Source organism: Lissotriton helveticus, chromosome 10, assembly GCF_964261635.1.
Source record: "Lissotriton helveticus chromosome 10, aLisHel1.1, whole genome shotgun sequence".
NCBI lineage: Eukaryota > Metazoa > Chordata > Amphibia > Caudata > Salamandridae > Lissotriton > Lissotriton helveticus.
In genome coordinates, this window is record NC_136071.1 from 1,105,984,521 (window position 1) to 1,105,990,808 (window position 6,288).

Sequence of the window (6,288 nt, forward strand, 5' to 3'; positions counted from 1 at the left end):
AATCACCAGGAAAGAAATTAATCTTTATTTGTTGTTTATTTGTACAATAGTGACAACTGATAGAAGAGCAGAGCAGTAAAACCCATAAGGAGAGAGGCAAGGTCCAGCAGCATAAGGGTGGGTGAGCAGAACACACGCAACCAAGAGTAGACAAGTGGTTAACAGGAAAACAGGAGTGTAATGTTGTGCCATTGTTTTTAGGTTCCTCAAACTACCGGGTCATAGAAGGCTGAGACCAGAGGTAACCACCGCTGGACCATTCTCTTCTCTGTTTGTTATTTTATCCAATACCCCCTTCCCTTGGGGTAATGAAGGGAGGGTTCAAAGTATTGACCCACCGACATTGCTCAGAGGGATTTGGGTTCTAGCATCTCTGTTCCTGTGCAAGACCTTGGCGAGCAAGATAAGTTACATAGTCCTGATAAGATGTTTTTGCTGGTGTCCGCTGCTCAGGGCACTGTGCCAAGGCCAACCCGTGCCGCAGTGCAAGTGCTCCCTATGAAAAGTGTAACTGATTGATATTCCTGATTGGTTCATTGGATTTACTGTCAGTCCCTAGAAAAGTGCACCAGGAGTGCCAGGGCTTGTGAATGCCAATACTGCTAGTGAACCTGCAGCGCTGGTTGCGCCACCCACAGAAGCAGCCTAAAAATGTGTCTAGAGTCTGCCATTGCAGAACCTGCGTGCAGTCTGGTACTGTCATGCTGGTTGGGCAAGTGCACACACTTGCCAGCCCCTAAACCTTCCCTCAGCTTCATATTAGTCACCCCTATGGTAGGCCCAAGGGCAGGGTGCATTGTAAGTGTAAGGTAGGACATGCTCTGATGAGTGTGGCATGTCCTAATAGTGAAATACTGCCAAATTCGTTTTTCACTATCGTAAGGCTACCTGTTCCCTTTAGGCCAGATGGGCTGCTGGAATTATTACACCCTATAATCCCAGCAGGCTCAGGAAACATGGTAGAAAATAATGTTTAGTATGCCTGAACTCAGAATAATAAAATACTTCTTTTAGTAAAGTTTATTTTAATATCCTGTGTTTGCAAATGCTACTTTTAGAAAGTTAGCATTTGCTTGCCTAACCATTTCAGCCCGCCTCTGCTAGTATGTGTATCTGGCTGTCTGGGATGTGTGAGTGACAGGGTTGGGGGATGGCAAGTGGTGAATGCAAGGATTACACCTTAGTGGGAGGTAGGAGTGCCCCTGGACTCTTAATCAGGCTGTGCTCTGCCACCACAATGCTGGCTCCGCCCCCCTGGGGAGCGACTGATGACTCAGCCGGCACCTGGCCCAGGAAGGGCAAAGCACGGTCATCAAGGTACTCCTGGCTGCCCCTGTCCACACAATGCTGGCTCCACCTCCCTGTGGAGCGTCTGATGTGCCTGCCCTCACACTGAAAGCAGAAGCCAGAAGTACACCCAACAAGTGCTCAGAGACTGAAAGCAGTTATGCAAAGGCCCCCCTGGCCTGTAAGAACAAGCCAGGGGGGAACAAAGGAAATACAGTATAAAAGTAGGAGCCCTGCTCCTTGTAAATCAGAATCCTGTTTCCCACAAAGAACCTCTGCCCGAATAGAAGGGGAAGAAGACGCTGGAAGGACTGGCCTGCTGCTTGCCTTGCTGAGGAAGGAGAGGAGAAGCCTTTGCTAAAAAGACTTTGCTGACTTGTGCTTGAAACATTCTCCAAGGGCTTGTTGGAGCTTGCCCCCTGATCTGAACCCCAGGACTAGTGGGTTCTTGGTGCTTTTGCTCGTCCTGACATTCGAGCCGTGTGTGCATCCCGCCGGAACCAGACTGCGCCCCTCATCGCCCCTCCTAGGGCTGTGGCACTCGGGAGCTTGCCTGCCTTTGTCCCCGTGAGAGCCTCGCTCCGATCGGAGTCGCTCTCTGCCCCCGGGCTAGGCTTCCTGCTCCTCTGCCCCTTGCCTGCTACTGGAGCGCGCTGAAGCGCTCTCCCCCCTCCCGCCGGAATTCCTCTGATGATCGCGATCCACGCCGGGTCGACAACTGCACAGGCCGTGCCCTGTGACCCCGCTTCGCTATCCCAGAGACTCGTCAGGCCGCGCCGCCCCCGCTGAGGAGACCCCCGCACCGCCGTGCTCAGGGTCGCGGGCCGCGCCTGCCTGATTGCACACGCCCGCTGACGTCAGGATCCAGAAGTGCCCCCTATCATCTGAGTCGCGCTGACTCGTGCCGACTCGAGTAAAGAACTCGCAACGTTCATCTAAGGTTCCTGTAACGGGCTCGGGGCCCGCAACGTGTTATTTCTCCGTCATCGAGGCTTCGCGCATCCAAGTGCCGAAGGAGGAAGTCTGCGCTCTCACGAGAGTCCTTGAGGGTGAGTGAGAACCACGCGCACCCCTTCCGTCCTACCCTCTTGGGCCCCTAGCCCCCCCTGACAGGCGCCCCGCTCACAAGAGCCCTCCTGCAGTACGAGCCGCTCCGTCAAGCCCGGCTCGCACCCGGCTCTGTCTTCGTCACGACCCGAGCCGCTGGGAAGGGTCATCCGCGGCACAGGCTTGCTCACACCTGATGGGTGAGCCGCGGTAGGGCCCGGGTCTATTTCACCGAGAGGAGCGGGGGAAGCGCTACGAAGTGCTCCGTAGGCCAAAGACTGGTCTGAAGTTCCCCGAACTGGCCCTAAAAGTACTTTATAAATATCAGGAGACTGAGAGAACTGTTGTGGAGCTGAATTGAAACAAAACCCTTATTTTTGAACTGTAACTGAGAAACGCTTGCCATTTACAATCTATGGGCTAAACCTAAAACGTTATAATGGTCTTGTAATAAGTCTGAACTGCTCATATACATATTTTTACATAAAGGATCATATTTTTATATATTCACAGCCTGGTGTCCATTTGTGGGGGGGATTGGTACATTTTACAGTGTGTATGATTACAAATGCTTAACTGAATAACGCCTGAAGAATAGCCTTGGCTGCTCACGCCACGCACCTCGAGGGTGAGCAAGGGTAATTCTAAGGGGTCATCGTTCGCCCTGACTTAGAGGAGAGGGTCCCTGCTTGTCACAGGTGAATACTTGCGCCAACCAGAGACCCCCAATTCTAACAGGGTACTTCCACAGCCCTGCCGTTTCTTCCCTGTGAAGGACAGTGCTCTCCGCCTGCGCCCACACCTCTAGGGATTTTTTGGGGGGATCCTTATGCTTCCATCGTTTAGTAATTAGCCGTTTCGCAGTTATTAGGCCGAGGTCGCAAAATCTAGAGCTTACCTTGTTAGATTTATTGAGAGTATAAAATCCCAGTATACAAACCTCCCACATTAGGTATCTGAGTGTTAGTGCAGTTTGTGAGTGTGAAGGACTGGACTTTTAACAGAACCAGCGGTGCCAGGGAACAACACCTATAACCTTCATGGGATACCTATTTCGGCGCACAAACTACAGAGACACGGGACACTTCCTTCGGCGTCAAAGATCAGCTTTTATTACTGCAGGGAAACAAGAGTCATAAGAAGTACATGGACATGTAGGTTCTGCGAGTCTGCTTCAAATTGTGTTTGTAGGTCGCTCTCTTTTATACAGAATGTTGCCATTGCATAACATGTGGACAAAAGATTACAATCCGGTTCCCTCAGTAGACTTCAAAAGGGTCGCTTTCATGTGTTCAGAATCCCGGAACATAATTACAATAGCCATGCCGGTTCCCAACTGTAAAAGTACATCTTCCCACCATTAGGCACACCCATTAGAGTTGTAAATGACAAAGAAGAAGAGACAAGAGCAGCTGCAAGGAAGTCAGACACGTGTAGAGAAAAGAGTGTGGGGGTAATATCGGAAGCATGATCGTAGGATCAAAGAGTTGGATCCCATCTCCTGCAAGGCTGTCACAATAGGCCGGCACGACCAGATTACCCTCAAGCTGAGCCATTTGCCTTTGCTGTGTCATTCCTCCGGCCATAAAGACGCATGAAAGGAATATGCGTCTTCCGCAAGGCTTGGGAACTAGAGGGTCAAGGGGCGAACAGTTACCTGCTCGCTGACTACGTGAGGGCAAGAAACAAAATGGATGCCGTATCTAAAATGGAACCCGAGGGTTCAGATGAAGAACGCGTAATTTTAGACGAACCCTGGCAGGTAGCGTAGCTAAAATACACACACTTGCCGAACTCGCCATTTACGGTTCGTAGATACCAAACTCGTCCATATTCGGTAATGCCCAGAACATCGTAATAATTTTTACGGAACCTCAGACGGTCCTTTTGCCCTCACGTAGGCAAGCACTAGTCGGAATCATAATCGATTTCGATACTCATCAGATCATCCAGATGTTGTTGATACATTATTCTATCCTTCAATGCCTCTTTGGTGACAACAGGCTGTCTTATACACGTCGTAGCACAAAGGCCACATAAGGTAGGACCACATTGCACACAAAGACAACATGAGAACAGAAATGTCACAACAACCCCTATGATCATCAGAATCTTCCAACCCCAAGTTGATATCAGACCCCAAAACCATCCCAGAAGCGTCCAATTTCCTTCGTCCACGTGTATGGACTCCGAAATTTTGTGCAACTTAGAGATGGCTTGATAAACCGTTGGAGCGTTATCAGGTATGAATACGCAGCAGCTCGAATGGATGACTTTACAAACCCCACCTCTATCTGCTAGAACGATATCTAAAACCATACGGTTCTGCAACGTCATTAGTCTATCCGCCTGGAGTTCGGCTGTCAAATTACCAAGGGCATTTGCAGTTATGTTGGCAGTTGATTCTACTACACGAGTTAACTGCCTCAAGTTCCTGCTATTAACCATCGGTCCCCAGAACGGTAGGAAACCCTTAAAGAAGTCTCCCGCTTCTTGTCCGGAAGTATCTTCTTTGCTAACCACACCTCTCACAATTCTATTTCTGTGATAATCCGAGGCCACAGTGAAAGTCGGAGGCAAAAGATTTGCAATATAGCAGGTACCCGAGAAGTCATGAGGTAACCACGTATAGGCTCGATCATAACATACAAAGTAAGTACCCTTGGCAGGCAGGAAGACAGGGGAGGAGAGCGTCGGTAAGACATACGTCTCGGTACAAGCACTCTCCCCAAACTGAGCTCTCGGATTTCGACCAAGACCTTTCAAGCAGAAATTACCAAGGTGAGGTACAATCCATATCGGTGGCGAGCTTTTAAGCTGCCTCTCACCCACTGATAAGCTGTACTCAGCCTCACTTAGTTCCTTATATGCTCGCACCTCTTCCTCTGGGATGAGCGATGCGTCAAAAATATCTCTATCTAAGTCTGCAATAGCTCTCGCCAGAGTCTTGTGGTACGGGCCAGGACCAGAGTTTGCTGAGCGTGGTTCTCGATGGGGGTAGGAATCTAGTGCACTACGGAACATAGTTTGTAATGCTCGAGCTGACCCTTGTGCACTATAAGGCAGAACTAAGTACGGAATACCCTTATCCATGGTATGTGGCATTAACCCACACACCCAACAGTTTGTAGTGTTTACCACTAACTGATGCTGATGCAAGAGTTGAATAAAAGAGTTGTTTCTGAATTCCGCACGTCTGACTTGTTCGTGTTGAGGCAGAAGATAAAAGGAATGTGGAGAGACAGTAGAAACGAAATATAGATCACGAGATGGGAGAGTAGATGTAGCAGAAGACAATAAGAATTGGGACCCGTAATATACTCCCCCCACCAGCAACATAGATATAGTCAGGAACAGTATGACCACCTGTAAGAAAAACCATTTCGTATGAAATATTTTATGCAATGCAGATCTTTGCGCCAAAATTTCCTCTCTTTTCGACAGCTCAGACAATGATGATTCCATCCCCTACCGACCGTCCGCGACGTTCTTGACGCACTTCGTTCTGAGTAGTGGTTATCAATTCCCAGGAGTTCCCAGAAATTGATAATAGAAACCGACCTTGTGTCGATAGCTGCTAAACAGAAGGAAGTACCCGCACGGCCTTACGGTCAACCTGGATGATAGGTTCTAGCTAAATAATGTTCTTGGCTGTACGAAAAAAGAAAAAGATACACAATATATAATGTCCACTGTTTTCAGAGCAATGTAGAACCTAGAAACAAAAAAAAAAATCTTTTTATTTGTGGCTTGTTCGTGGACGAAGAAAATATCGGCTACTTCCAGGGTGAGTCTGATCTTCAAACAGTGGATTGGACGGCAAAGGAGTGTTCAATTGTTCAGGTGATTGTTCAACAGTCAAATTTTCCAAGGTTGACGTGGAGGAAATTGTTTGAGGGGAATCAACAACGGTGTCAGATATAAGCCGAGCTTCGCTGAATGGAACGAAACGTT